This window comes from Muscardinus avellanarius, assembly GCF_963383645.1.
Source record: "Muscardinus avellanarius genome assembly, chromosome: 8".
Classification (NCBI taxonomy): Eukaryota; Metazoa; Chordata; class Mammalia; order Rodentia; family Gliridae; genus Muscardinus; species Muscardinus avellanarius.
The window spans coordinates 81,774,928-81,789,879 of NC_137794.1; the positions used below are offsets into that span (position 1 = coordinate 81,774,928).

The 14,952-nt window shown below is 41.2% G+C and overlaps 1 protein-coding gene and 1 pseudogene across 5 annotated transcripts in view; both read right to left on the reverse strand.

Annotated features, from left to right (window-relative positions):
* Positions 1-14,952, reverse strand: part of PTPRK (protein tyrosine phosphatase receptor type K) — a gene marked incomplete at both ends in the record, with an annotated part of 572,810 nt that overhangs the window by 506,407 nt on the left and 51,451 nt on the right. The window lies entirely within an intron of this gene.
* LOC308266372 (proliferation-associated protein 2G4-like) overlaps positions 7,159-14,952 on the reverse strand; it is a 29,582-nt pseudogene continuing 21,788 nt past the window's right edge. The window contains exon 4 of the transcript in view: positions 7,159-7,930. The product of the transcript in view is annotated as a proliferation-associated protein 2G4-like (transcript). The remainder of the gene's footprint in view (positions 7,931-14,952) is intronic.

Below are 14,952 nucleotides of genomic sequence, written 5' to 3' on the forward strand. Positions count from 1 at the left end.
TATGGAATCTGCCCTAAAAGACAGGAATCAAAAAGGGAATCAAAAAGTTAATTTGGGTAACATCAACCAAGCAGATATCTGACATCTGCTGCATTGATATGACTCTAAATCAAAAGCAATAAATTAATAATTTTAAGAATTCATTTATATATCAAGAAAACCTTCAGAAGCTTTATTATAGTTTAGGGGGGAAAAAGAAAGAAAGAATAAAAGCAATACAGCAGATGGCCACACAATGGCTGCAGCAGTCCCCTGGAGAATATCTATGACACCAGCATGATAAACTCTTTCAACCAAGGACAAATAACACAATTTTTTTTTAATTTAAAAGAAAGTAAGATCACTGTGGTTTAGGGGAGGAAAAAACAACTAAAACCCAACCCAACACAAGTATTGCAGGTCTGTGTACAAGAGGGAGAATAACTGAGGTCACTAAGGTTATAAACAGGAAGATTAAACCCAATTTATTCTCTCTTTTCCTTGGACTTTTTTTTTTTTTTTTTGCACTGAATAAAGGCTTGAGATTTTGTCATGGGCAGCTCTAACGCTATTCTGATGTATTAAAAGTCCCCATGCAAGCTAAGTATGACCTTCAATAAAGCATTCAAATAAAATCTATAATTTTCTACCAAAGCAGTTTGGTAATGTAAGCAATTAAGGGTGAAGGAAAGAGGAAAGAGAATGAGCAGCAGAGCCAGGGAGAGGCAGGGACAACACAGAAGAACTTTACTTAAAAGGTCTCCAGGGCTGGGGCTGTAGCTTAAAGGTGCACTCGCATAGCATAGCATGTATGACGCCCTGGGTTCATTCTGCAGCAAAGGCGAAAAAAAAGTCTCCAACTCCTAAATCATGATATAAACTCTCAATAAAATAGATAATAGAGAATTCCTATTAAATAAGCAGTTTATTTTCAACAAAGTCAGGGTAAAAGTAACTACAAATTTGGAATGAATTTTGCACATCTGTATTTTACTTTTAATTTCAAATTGCTTTTATTGCTGTTTGGAGGGTTTCAATAGCTCAATTTAAAAAACAATGAGACGTAATCTAAAAGACTGCCAATATGACCTTTAGAAAAAATTATTTTGATAATATATTTGGGAATTCCTACTCATATACCATGTTTCAGAAAAACTAAAATATTGGAGCACTTCTTTTTACTTTATTTCTCATAAAATCAATAAGTTCCAGAGGTGAAATTTATATCTAAGCACTATTTTACCTTTAACAATTTTCAAGGCCAAATGCCTATAATCCCAGTATTTGGGAGGATGAGACAGGAGGATCGCAGGTTTAAGGATAACCTCAGCAAGCAGCAAAACTCTCATCAACCTAGCAAGAACCTGCTTCAGAATAAAAATAAAAAATAGAGCTGGGGGTGTAGCTCAGAGGTAGAGTGCCTCTGAGCTTAATCCTCAGGACCATTTACCTTTTTTCCAAGATAATCTCTCTCAATCTGTCACACTATTTTTTTATTTGCTGCTGAATGACAAGCTCTCTTGGGCAGGAGAGTACTCACAGGTGCTTACAGACTCCCACAGGTGTTTGGAGCTCCATATGATAAGTCAGTAAGCAGGATGAAGTCCTGGCTCAACCTTTCCCTCGCCTGTGCTGGATGCCCCCAGGGCCAGAGGGAGGGTGGGGAGTCACTAGGCCAAATGGGGGGAGAGGAGGGGGCAGCCAAGACCTCAGGGAGGCAATGAGAGGATATGGGAGGCAGAGCATAGGAGTGCTGAGGACCCAAGCCTCCAGCTATTGGTCCATTTCCCCACTGGTTTCATTTACAAAATCTAAATCAAAGATAAAATTATTAGGAATTTCAAGGCAGACAGGACATTAAACTCCAAGTGTGGGGCCTCTTCTGAGTGTGGAGCCCAGTGTGTGGCTGTGTTGGTTTTCTACCCAGTAGCAAGTCCTGACCATTATTTCTCAGAATACTGGAAAGAAATACTAAACAGTTTGGGGGTTTTTTTGTAGCAACTACTGACAGATTACTTGGCTGAATCTGTCTGCATAATAGCTATTGCCAAGCCTTTGTCCATGCTACAATTACAAACAGGAGAAATCTAACAAGAAGGAAAACACATTGGATTATACAATATTTTACCTGTTAATTCACGTGTCAGACAATATATGCTAAAGGCAATGCAAATTAATCCTGAAATTTAAAGAAGATAATAGCACAGACAATGGCAAAGATGAATGTGCCAGCAAATAGATTAAACAAAAACTTGAAAATAAAGAATTACAGCGGATGTGCTTCCTATGCAGAATGTACAAGGTCCTCCTGCTGGCCCCAGGGTGGCAAACAGCAGTGGGTGTTTTACAGACCTTCAAAATGTCACACTGGCCAGAAACATGGGACAATTAGATTCTTGATAATTAGAGAGATAACAATGATTAGATAAGTAGACATTTAAAATTTAAATTATATTCTATTTAAGATAAAAAAAACTATGATTTTATGACTACAGAGGTAAGGGAATAAGGCTCTTCTAATAAATAACTAAACATGCCATTAAAATGGAACAATGTTGCCAGGCGTGGTGGCGCATGCTTGTAATCCCCTCGCTTGGGGGGCAGAGACAGGAGGATCGCGCAGGTTCGAAGCCAGCGGTGCGCACTGGCTTAGGAGACCCTGTTTCCAAATAAAAATGTAGAAATAGGTCTGGGAGTGTAGCCCGGAGGTAGAAGGGCTTCCAGGAACCCCAGTACCACCAAAAAATAAATAAAATAAAATAAAATAAAGCAATGCAAAAAGTATGATATGCTTAAAAGCAATACACACAAAATATTTTCTTTGAGCTAAGATTCTTCATATACATAAAATTTAAGAAAAATATAAATAAACAGAAAAATAACATATAAAATATACCGTTAATATATATCAGCAAGGCAGATATTGAATGAACTAAAAGTGAAAAGTGTAAAACACAACAAAAGCTTTTACTGTTATATTTTGGGCAAAAGAAATAAATTATGTTCCTATCAGGACAGTAACAGCATACTGTTAAACAATGGCAAATTCTATTTTGCCAAGTATCATTCAGTTTGATTTTGACAGTATCAGATAAATATCACCAAAGAAATAATAATCCCTGCCTATAAGTGAGAATTCTATGAAATAGCAAATGACCATTTCTATTAAGTTTAAATATTCATTCCCAGAAGAAATATATTCTCATAAGAAAATTTGCAGGTGTGTGCCATGGAAACCTCCTCTCAGGTAATTGACAATTTTTGCATCACCAAGGCAATGCATATTTTCAGCCCTCCTTACTCTTGTTGTTTTGGAAAAATTAAATACAAAAGATCACTTGCTACTCTTTACATTTTTTATTTCCATGTTATACACCTACTAGTTTCTTCCAACTATTCTGGTTACTCCTATATTTCCTCTGAAAAACATGGTCCTTGCAGGAGCCATTTAATGGTGGGATTTCTCACAAGCATCAATAGCTTAAAACTAAAGCTAATGCCGCTGTCTCGTTAAAATTTTTTAATTCAGACATATCCTTTGCTTTTTGGTCCTATATATTCAACCATGTAATAGATCTCTCTACTTGTCTGTCATAAAGATATTTCAAACATGTCTACATCCATTTTGGATCTGCACCTCCACCCCATCCTCACCAGCAAATATGATCCTCCTCCAGGGATTCTTCTCCTATAATAATATCTACTTGCATCCAGATTTAAACCCAAGATTTATAATTGACTTTACTTTCTCCATCATCACCATACCCATTCTACTGTTAAGTCTTGAGATTTTTATCTAAAATTCTCTCTAATTCAATATTTTTCTCCCTGACCCTATATCCTCAAACACTAACCAAGTTACCAACTTCTCTCACCTGGATACTGCAGGGGTCTTAACTTACCTTTCTGTAGCTACTCTTACCCACTTTCATTCCATCCTTTATGATGTAGCCAAAACCATCTTTTGAAAATAGAAATCCAATTTTATCTCCACTGTCACTTTTGGTCCAACCCTTTAATAACCACTGTTCCCCTTAAAATTGGCTTCACCTCCCTCTCCATCTTCATCTGAAATCATTTCCCACTCCATGGTCTGTGAACCTCCCAGTAACAAGGTTTATAGGGGTACTCTTCAGCCACATGAGCTTATATATGTTGTTCCCTCAAACTGGAATGTTTTGCCCTCACCTCTGCTTCATTCCCCTTCTCTTTATTAAGTTTCTATCTATCACTCAAATCAAACCTCACAGTTTGGGTTGATTTTTCCAGATCCACGCCATGTACCTGTCTTTCATTGGACACACAGATTTAATGTCATGTAATTAACCAATTAATTTGTACCTTCTTCTTTAGACTATAAACTTGATGAGGTCAGGGACCAAGTTTGCTTGTAATGAGTATAGCCTACATTTAGCATCTAACAAAATGCCTGACAATTACTAGACAGTCAACTTCTTATCTGATTTGAAAAATCTTAGCTGACAATGAAGAGGACAACATATTTTTTGCTGTTGGCAGAGGCATCACAACAAACTAATTTGGGACTCAATTTGTACCAATACTAACAGGTTGATGCCAATACTAATAGGCTGATATGGCTATGCTACTAAACACATACACACACACACACACACACACACACACACACACACACACGTATATATACAAACACACTCATGTTAATATAAAATTTCAGTCTGGCAGCATCACAAAAATTTTAAATTTCAAGCATTTACTAAACTATATTCTTTAGCAGGAGTTCATGAGGACCTCCGTGTAAGCACTTGTCAATATCATAACTTATTTCTTACCATGTAATGTTTATTTTTATGTAGTCTAATTTTTCTCTATTTAAACTCTCTGTGTTCACATTTATATTGCTGCTCAGTCTATTATCCCTGAAGTTTTCTGAGTAGAAAATTGCTGTGAAATAGATTTAAAAGATTTCCCACGCAAACCACCAGCAACTGCAAGACTTCTGTGAACACTGTCAAAACTTCCATTGGTAACTCATTTTGAGACATGTGCATATGCCCAAGAAACAGATTTCAGCTGGCTCTAATATTTCTTTCTTAATTACTTCTCACCTAACTAGTATTTTGGCTCTTTTCTTTGGCCAGAGATTGCTCAACCCCTTTGGAAAGTTGCAGTGTTTCTATTTCAATGTGAAATAATTTTTCAAAATATTTATACAAAAATACTGCCCAGACAGGGGTATTCAACAGACATATTAAATACCTTCTCCAAAAGAAAATGTCTCAATGTATCTTATTTCACCAAAGCAAGAGAAGTTCATCTTACATAGGAGTTCCCTTTGATAAATTAAACCCCCAACTCTGAAACACGGTACTTGGTGAACAGCAATGAGAGATGTACTTTTCACATTTGTAGAAAAAAGAGATCACAATACCCATGGCAAGATTAAAAAATGAGACCAATACCTAACCTTGAAGAAACAGAAATGACCACTTCAAATAAATGCTTTTCTCCATTTTTTTAATCTAGCCAGAAAGCATGTATTAAGCCACCTATCAAGAAATAAAAGGTTATCTTGTGTACTTAGCTGCAGCTGTATGGCAGAGGAAGGTGCTACTACAAATTAATATGGTAAGAACACGCAGAAGGAGAGCATACCTGATTCACTCAACTTCCAATAACCTGCAAATACCTCCTAAATAATTTATATTCTGACCTGAAAAGCCATCTCAAATTCAATAAAATAAAATGCTAGTCATTTCTTATATCATTGCTGTTTATGAACACCCTCGAGTGGCTTTAAGCAGATGTTCTAACACAGGCTTGGGGACAGAAGATAAAATAGGTGTAAAACAATCTCATAAATTCTCTATCTGTGCCTCCAAAAAATAAGCATCTAGCTACCTCTACTCCCATTTTTATTTTAACATGAGTGTATTCAGAGTACTTTTTGTGCATGGAAAATGCTCCCCTGCCACCTCAAGCATCATGGATCATAATCCCTTGAGGCTGTAAGTGAGGTGCTTACAGGAAAAGAGCAAGGGAGGTTGCAGATAAAATTAAGATTGGTAATCAACAAACGCTGAGATTATCCTGGATTACCCAGGTAAATCCAATGTAACCATAAGCTTATTAAATGTAGAGAAGCAGAAATGGACAAGCAGAGGGATAGCAGTGTGGGAAAGACTGGGTCTGACATTGTTGGCTTTAAATATAAAGGGCCTTGAGCCAGGCGTGGTGGCACAAGTTTGTAATCCCGGCACTTGGGAGGCTGGGACAGGAGGATCGCACAGGTTTGAAGCCAGTCTCAGCTACTTAGTGAGGCTCTCAGCAACTTAGTGAGACCCTGTTTCCAAATAAATTATAAAATAGGGCTGGGAGTGTACCCAGAGGTAGAAAGCCCCTGGGTTCCACCCTCCTCCCAGTACCACACACACAAAAAAAAAAGAATAAAAAAGATAAAGTGCCCTGTAAGTAGGGTGTGGCAGTATATGCCTATAATCTCAGTACTTGGGAGGCTAAGAAAAGAGGATAGCAGTTTTGAGGTCATTCTTTGAAACTTAGTAAAACCCTGTTCTAAAATAAAAAATAAGTAAATAAAACAAAATAGGAAGGAGGAGACCTCTAGAAGCTATACACAGCAGGGAACAGGCCTGCAGAAGTCTTCCACCACCACCACCCCCAGACACTCTGGGCTCAATGAAACCCATTTGAATTCTGACCTCCAGGAATGTAAGATTAATTAATTTGTATTAAACATTTATTGCAGCAGCTATAGAAAACTAATAAAGTACATCACGATTAACCTAAATAAAGATTATACATCCTAGTATTCCTAAGGATAATAAACTAACAGTTTTTATGTAACTCATAGTGTAAAAAAGAAAAGGTTGTTCTACCTGTGACTCCCTAAAAATGCTAATTCTTATCGGGTCTTAGTTATTTTTTTTCTTTTTCTTTTTTAAATATAATTAAGTTCATTGGGGTGTTCTTTTTGTGTGTGTATGTTACTGAGGTTCCTGGGAGCCCTTCTACCTCCGGGCTACACTCCCAGACCTATTTTTTATATTTTTATTTGGAAACAGGGTCTCTAAGCCAGCGCGGCTGGCTTCGAACCTGCGCGATCCTCCTGTCTCAGCCTCCCAAGCGCGGGGATTACAAGCGTGCGCCACCACACCTGGCTGCAGAACTCTTAAGGAGGGTCTATATCTCTGCACTGTGAACCTCTGTCTCTGACTTATAGAGGTCAGGCTCAAAGAAACCACTGGTTTTTCACATGGGGCTCTGGGCATGAGTAGAACAGTAAATTTAGCATGGGCAACAATTTCACCCTCCTTCTCATAGAGAACATTAAATGACCACAACAACTCGTGCTTGGCACACTCTACCACACCCATCCAAGCCTTCTTCTCATCTTCAAATGCTCTTAAAGTAAATGGCATGGCATCAAAATGCCTCTTCACATCACTGAAAAAGGTACATGAAGTTTTTTTTTGAGGTTGTATTCTTTGGAGGGGTCTTCTTTGTAAATCATGGTTCTCTGTCCTGCATCCTTAGCCTTGCCGTCTCCTGAGCTGACAAGAACATTCACGGCATATGTTTCATGAACTTTAAATTCAGCCATTTCATGGTCCTGCTGCTGCTCTGTGGGGTTCTGGATAATAGTTCTCTCTCCATCAATGACACATTGCTTTAACTGGTGTGAGAGCATACCTTCTATTGGTTTGCAATGAAATGAGTGGGTAAGTTTGTCCCTGGCTTCTGTCATTTGAGTGTTCTAATTTCTAGGTTTGACCAGCCATAGGGCAGCTTAAGCACAAAGGTGAACTGCCTTTATCACATCTGCTTTCCATCCTGTAACTTGAGTCTCCTGAGCTACACCAACCACAAAACTATGAGCCTCTTTTACGAAGAAGACGTCCACATGAACCCCAAGGTCAATTTTTACCAAGACACCTTCCTTGAGAATATAGTCCTAGTTCACTTTTCTTTTTTTTTTTTTTAGCCATTTTTTTTGTTTTATATAAATGTGCTTTTTTATTATTAATTTATTTTTTAAATTGGTGCATTGTAGTCATATATCAATCACATTGGAGTACAAGACTTGAGAGGATATACAAGCACACATAATCCAATTAGCCCTCCTCCAGCCCCCATTCCATTCCCTCCCCCTCCCTCCATCCCACGCTTCTTTGGTGTTTTACTTTGATACATTTGTTTATGTACTTCCTGCGTTTTAAGAGGCTCCAGCCTCCAGTATTACATACCCTCTGATTGGTCACATTAGTTGCTTCACTATAGGGCCCTTTCTATAGCTCAACCTCTTCCTGTTGCCCTTTTCCTCCTAGTTATTGCTGATTAAGAGAAGAGTCTGATTTATATTTTCTGCGATATTTCTCTGTGCATGCTGCGTTGCAAGTACCGATCCCACTCTTGATGGTCCCAGTAGTGGCCTGGCTACTGAGTGGACTGATCCAGACCTCGCTGGCTCAAGCAGCGGCCTTGCCTCATGGGAGGCCCCAGTTCTGGTCTCGCTGGCCCCTGCACCGGTCTAAACCCTAAGCTGGCTTTGGTCCCGGCCTTGGAGGCTGCAGGAGTGAACTTGCCTCACGCCAGGCTCCGATGCTGGCCATTGGCCCCTGCACGGGCCTAACCCCTTGGCAGGATTCCAATCCCAGCCTCGGAGGCCCCAGCACCGGCCTAGCCTCACAGCAGGCTCCAACGCTGGCCTCGTTGGCCCCAGCACCGGTCTAACCCCTCGGCAGGTTCCGTTCCTGGGTTAGGAGGCCCCAGCACTGGTCATGTCTCATGGCAGGCTCCGATGCTGGCCTCGCCTCACGGAAGGCTCTGATGCCAGCCTTGCTGGCCCCAGCACCGGTCTAGCCCTTTGGCAGGTTGTTATCCTGGCCTCGGAGGCCCCAGTACCGGCCTTGCCTCACGGCAGGCTGCGATGCCAGCCTCACTGGCTCCAGCACCGGCCTAACCCCTCAGCAGGCTCTTATCCTGGCCTAGGAGGCCCCAGTACCGGCCTTGCCTCAAGGCAGGCTCCGATGCCGGCCTCGCTGGCCCCAGCACCGGCCTAACCCCTCGGCAGGCTCCGATCCCGGCCTCAGAGGCCCCAGCACTGGTCATGCCTCACGGAAGGCTCCGATGCAGGCCTTGCTGGCCCCAGCACCGGCCTAAACCCTCGGCAGGCTCTTATCCTGGCCTCGAGGCCCCAGTACCGGCCTTGCCTCAAGGCAGGCTCCGATGCCGGCCTCACTGGCCCCAGCACCAGCCTAACCCCTCGGCAGGCTCTGATCCCGGCCTCGGAGGCCCCAGCACTGGTCATGCCTCACGGCAGGCTCCGATGCCGGCTTCGCTGGCCCCAGCACTGGCCTAACCCCTCGGCAGGCTCTTATCCTGGCCTCGAGGCCCCAGTACCGGCCTTGCCTCAAGGCAGGCTCCGATGCCGGCCTCGCTGGCCCCAGCACCGGCCTAACCCCTCGGCAGGCTATTATCCTGGCCTCGGAGGCCCCAGTACCGGCCTTGCCTCATGGCAGGCTCCGATGCCAGCCTCGCTGACCCCAGCACCGGCCTAACCCCTCAGCAGGTTCCGGACCCGACCTCGGAGGCCCCAGCACAAGCCTTGCCTCATGGCAGGCTCCAATGATGGCCTCGCTGGCCCCAGCATCGGTCTAACCCCTCAGCAGGTTCCAATCCCGGCCACGGAGGCCTCAGTAGTGGCCTTGCCTCACAGCAAGCTCTGATGTCGGCCACTGGCCCCGGCGCCCGCCTAACCCCTCAGCAGGTTCCCATCACTGTCTCTGTGGTTATTATTTCAAAGATTCCAGGTGTAATGTATCAGATCTCTGCCTCCCCTGAGTATTGGCCACTGGCATTGCCACTGCCTCCACCGTTTCAAATCCTTCCCAGGCTCTTTTTCCACTCTGAATGTTGTCCAGTGTTCCTAAGCATGCGTGATGGTAGCATTAGACATTTGGTGTAATTTCTCCAAAAAAATAAAGTTGGTAAGATCCGGTTTCTGCTTCTCCTGAATACAAGTCTCCACCACCATCGCGGAGAACTCTTTCAACACCGCATTTCTCCTTGGTCTCCGCTAAACTCTCTCCTTACAGCTGATGTCTGAGATTCTTAACAATATAGAGAAATAGCAGTCCTCTTTCATGGCGAATTTTTCCATAAGTTCCAGTGCATTTAGATAAGTTTTGTCTGCATCTCCAGTGTCCTGGCATCCATAACGGCTTTCTTACCTCCTCTCCGATATTTTTCTTTATCTTTTTCTGTTCTGGGCCCGGTTTCTCCAGGGGTCTGGCGTGCTACTCGCCGGTGCCCAGAGTCCCGCGACCCTGGCCCCATCTGGCGTGCCCCGCACGCGACCCCCGCCCAGAACCCAGTGTCTTACTGGGCTCGGTTTCTCCAGGGGTCTGGCGTGTTACTCGCAGTTCGGCCTGGGGCCCAGAGTCCCGCGACCCGGGCCCAATCTGGCGTGCCCCGCACGCGACCCCCGCCCAGAACCCAGTGTCTTACTGGGCCCGGTTTCTCCAGGGGTCTGGCGTGCTACTCGCAGTTCGGCCGGGGCCCAGAGTCCCGCCCCTAGTTCACTTTTCAAAGGGGACAAGTGACATACACACAGTTATTTACTGCAATTCTAGTAGGAAAGGTAATACCTTTCTTCATTTCCCTTTCTTTCTTCAGGATTTTTCCTGTCTGTTCCATAATCAACTGTAGTATCACCTTACTCATACAGCCTCAGTACCAACACACATGAGCTGGATGCTTCCACCAGAGACCCAGCTAGCGATGCCACTTTCCATCTTATACTTGGTCATGACCAGGTCCTCAGCGATGGTCTGCTCTTGCTGCTCATCCTCCCAGACACCTTCCTACTACCACTCCTATGGCCTGGTTTCCCCTGAGCCGCTGTCTCCATTCTCCTCCACAGCTGCAGCTTTAGCCAGAGCTTCCATGGTCCATGTGGAGAGGGAGAGCAAAATGTCAAGGAGCTAGGCTCTATTGAGCTTTTTTTTTTTAAGTAGTTGTGTTAAAATAAATCTGGTGTGCTGGACATGGTGGCTCATGCTAAGTAATCCCAGTACTTGGGAGGCTGAATCAGGAGGATCGTAGGTTCACAGCCAGCCTCAGCTACTTGTGATGCCCTCTGTAACTTAGTGAGACCTTGTCTCAATATAAAGGATAAAAAATAGGTCTGGAAGGGTAGCTCGGAGGTAGATTCCCCCTGGGTCCATCCCCAGTACCATAAATAAATAAATAAATAAATAAATAAATAAATAAATCTGGTGTACGTTTAAAAAAGTATTCATAACAAACTATTTTCACTTGAGTTGTCTAACAATCAATTGTACTATGACACGTGTCTTTCAAATAGTTCAAGCAGGAAGATTCTTCATTCAGTACTTGCATGCAGTTGGTTTTTTTCTGTCTCAGCAGAGGCAAGACCAAAAAAAAAAAAAATCCAATATAGTATAGAACTCTGCTTTTAAATAATTCTTAACATACAGATCTTTACTGATTCAATAAGGCATTATCTAGAATAGAGAACAGTACATCTCTTTTTAAACATAGCTAAAAAGCCTTTCCTGTAAACTATAACAAGTCCTGACTACACAGCTTAACATCTATAGTTAAAAGAAAAAGAAAGAAAAAAATTCTCTTCACTTTCCCTGAGTTTTTACCATGTAGTGACTTGATATCTCCTAAATAAAGGGTGGGGGTGAGGGCTGGGGGAGGAGACAGTGTCACCAAACTAGAAAGAAACCACACAAGCAAAGTTAAATCCACCTTACATATAAGACTAGACTAAATCTCATTTAAGTTGAATTTTTTTTAAAAAAAAATTATATGGTAATACCTTCAATAAATATCACTGAAGGACATAATTTAAAAGCAAATTTTATGCAACACTGTTCTCTTGGTGTTTTATGCAACACTTGTTCTCACTATTTTTAAATAAATTTAGTATTCCTGGGAGTGACTGACAATCAAGGTCAACAGCAAAAACAGTCAAAGAATACATATATGCACCATTTTCCCAAACACTGTCATAAATATGCCAAAATACTCAAGATATTCTGCAGGAAATCCAGCTTTCTGGCATGAGAACTGTTAGATTTTTTTTTTCTGTTTTACCCAACAAAATAAGATGTTTGATTTTTAAAACATCTGGAAGTACAAAGAGAGACAGGCAATGAATAGAGAAAATTAAAATAAGTGCATTACAAAGTATTTGAGGTGTTATGAGAGGCAAACAGAAAAGGCTGGGGAGAGCCTGTTCCGGGGGGAAAACTAATGATGATCAAAAGTTAAGAAGGGCTGGGGACAAGGTGTAATGGGGCAACAGAGATGAAGGAAGACTGTTAGAGTGAAGAAAAAAATCTTAAAGGGAACCAATTATAAATTAATGAAAGATGTCAGAAAATACATGGATAGATACAAAAACCCGCAAAAATAAAATAAAATAAAATAAATTATTTTTTTAAAAAAAGCAGGCCAATCAATAAGAAAAAAATGTTCTGGCTGTGAAATGAACCATACACATGGACTCACTGGTGAGCACTGCTCTCATTTTCCATTATAAGGAAGGGGTCTGGCAGGTCTGTGTGACTGTGTCTGAGGGTAATCCTGAGCGTTTTCACACTACAATCTGAAGCTGGGGAAGTAGCTTGGAGGTAGAATGTCTCTGGGTTCCATCACCAGTACTGCAAGAAGGAGGAGGAGGAGGAGGAGGAGGAGGAGGAGGAGGAGGAGGAGGAGGAGGAGGAGGAGGAGGAGGAGGAGAATAGTAGTAGTAGGAAGAATACTATACAAAGTAAAACTTTCAAAATGTTTTCATACAACAGTGCCATTACTTATGCAAGGTACTTTTACAGACATACATGCAACATATTACCTTAGCCTCTCAAAATCCTAAATAATACATATCATTCAATAACTAATGAATGGTTATTGAGAACTGTTAAGAGGATGAATTTTTTTTGTGGGGGGCAGTACTGGGGATGGAACCCAGGTGCATTCTACTTCCAAGCTATACCCCCAGCCCTATTTTTCATTCTTTATTTTGAAAAAGGATCTCACTGAGTTGCAAAGGGCCTCACTAGTAGCTGAGGCTGACTGAGGACCCGGATCCTCCTGTCTCAGCCTCCCAAATGCTAGGATTACAAGCGTGTGCCACCACACTCGGCTATTTTATTCTTCTTATGGGCCAAGACCCTGTCTATAAGACCTGTCTAGAATCTGGTGATTTAATGTAATATACAAGATAGGTGTGAGAATTGCATTATGACTGTCTCTTGCATAGAAAAACAGAGGAAAGTTAGAGTAATTATTTTTAGGTTTTATGGCTGGTACTAGGAGAAAGGAGGTTCTGTTTTCTATAGCCCACCCTTGGGAAGAACAATTGTGGTTTTTATGACTTGGGGGGGGGGGACAGTTGAGCAGATAAACTGCTTCAGAGGCCTACAGTTTGGGTATGTTTTCTGAGCTTTAATCTGCCCCTCCTTGTGATGTTAATGTTGATGTTCTCCACTATACCATTGATATTTTTCATACTTATAACTTTTTTAAATCTATAGAGTACCTTTAAAATCATAAAAAAGTTATCTCCATCAAAATTCTTCTGAACCCAATTTAATATACAATGATGGTTCTTTCCAAAAACAGTTTGTGATTAGAAATCAGATTTGTTACTGATTATTTTTCAAAGATACCTTAGAGAACTCTCAAAACTCTAAATCTCAAAATTCGTAAAATGTCTCAGAATGCCTGAACAAACATTCTCCAAAACTCCAAGTACCAGAATCTTGTTCATCAGCATGTAAAATCTATCTTGTGAAGCTACCACTAGGTTAAAAAGCTACGTTTTTATACTGCTTTTACTCAGCAATGAATGTTCATGTCTGTAGTACAAAAACAGAAAAGGGACATGGAAGAGAAAATAAGCACAAAACAAAATTGAACACATGTACACTCTGAATTTTGAGTTTGCTTTAAAATTCATCATTCAGTAGCCACTGTTTTGGGCTGTAGGTCATAATGACCAAAAACCAAATTATATTTAAGATAATTGCCAGTGTTTTCAAGGTAACACTAAGCCATATCTAATTACATACTTGATTTTCCTAATTTAAGGGAGGAATAAGACCATAAAAAAAGGAAAAAAGCTGAAAGTCACGCTGTGGGAGAAGCCTGAGAGTTTCTAAGAGAGGTCCAGGGAGGACACGTTTGCTGTGGTCAGATAGGTTAATGGTTCTCAGGCAGAACAAGTATTAGAAAAGGGCTGTTTTTAGTCATTCACAAATGTTTGATCCAGGTAACCTCAAAAACACCACATTTTTTAGTGGAAGAAAAAATAAATCTTTCTAACTCACCTGGCCTTAGATGAAAGCCAATAATCTCAGAAAATGGGATAAATGCTTAAACTATGGATTGAATGGATGATAAAAAAAAAAGTTTGCAAAATGAAGCTGTACAATGTATTAGTATATTTCTTTTCTCAAATCAAACTTAACTTTAAGACAAAAAGCTTTGAATAGCCCTGTCCAACAAAACGTTAAGGCTCTTTGAACTTCTATAACAACTGAGAACTCAGGAATGCTTCAGGCTAAAGCAAGAGGGGAAATAACTTCATACAGAGGCTCAGAATCATTATATTTTTCTCTGCCACAAAAATGTATGCACCAAACTGTCAACAACACAAGGTCAGAAACAGTCTGCTAAAAGAAAAAGATTGTATATAAGTGTTGCAAATGCATTTAACAGTACCCAAGGTCTCCACTAAAACTAACCCATACAGTGTAATAAATAGCCTAAGAACCATTAAGATGTATACAGGTCAAGAACCAATGCCTTTCAGCATTAATTTTATAATAAAAATGTTAAAACGGTCTTCTTCACAGAAAATGGCCAGGCAGGTCACATTCATGTGTATATAATGACTTAAAATGGGCCCATTCTCTTTATGTTTATTTAAATGTCAAA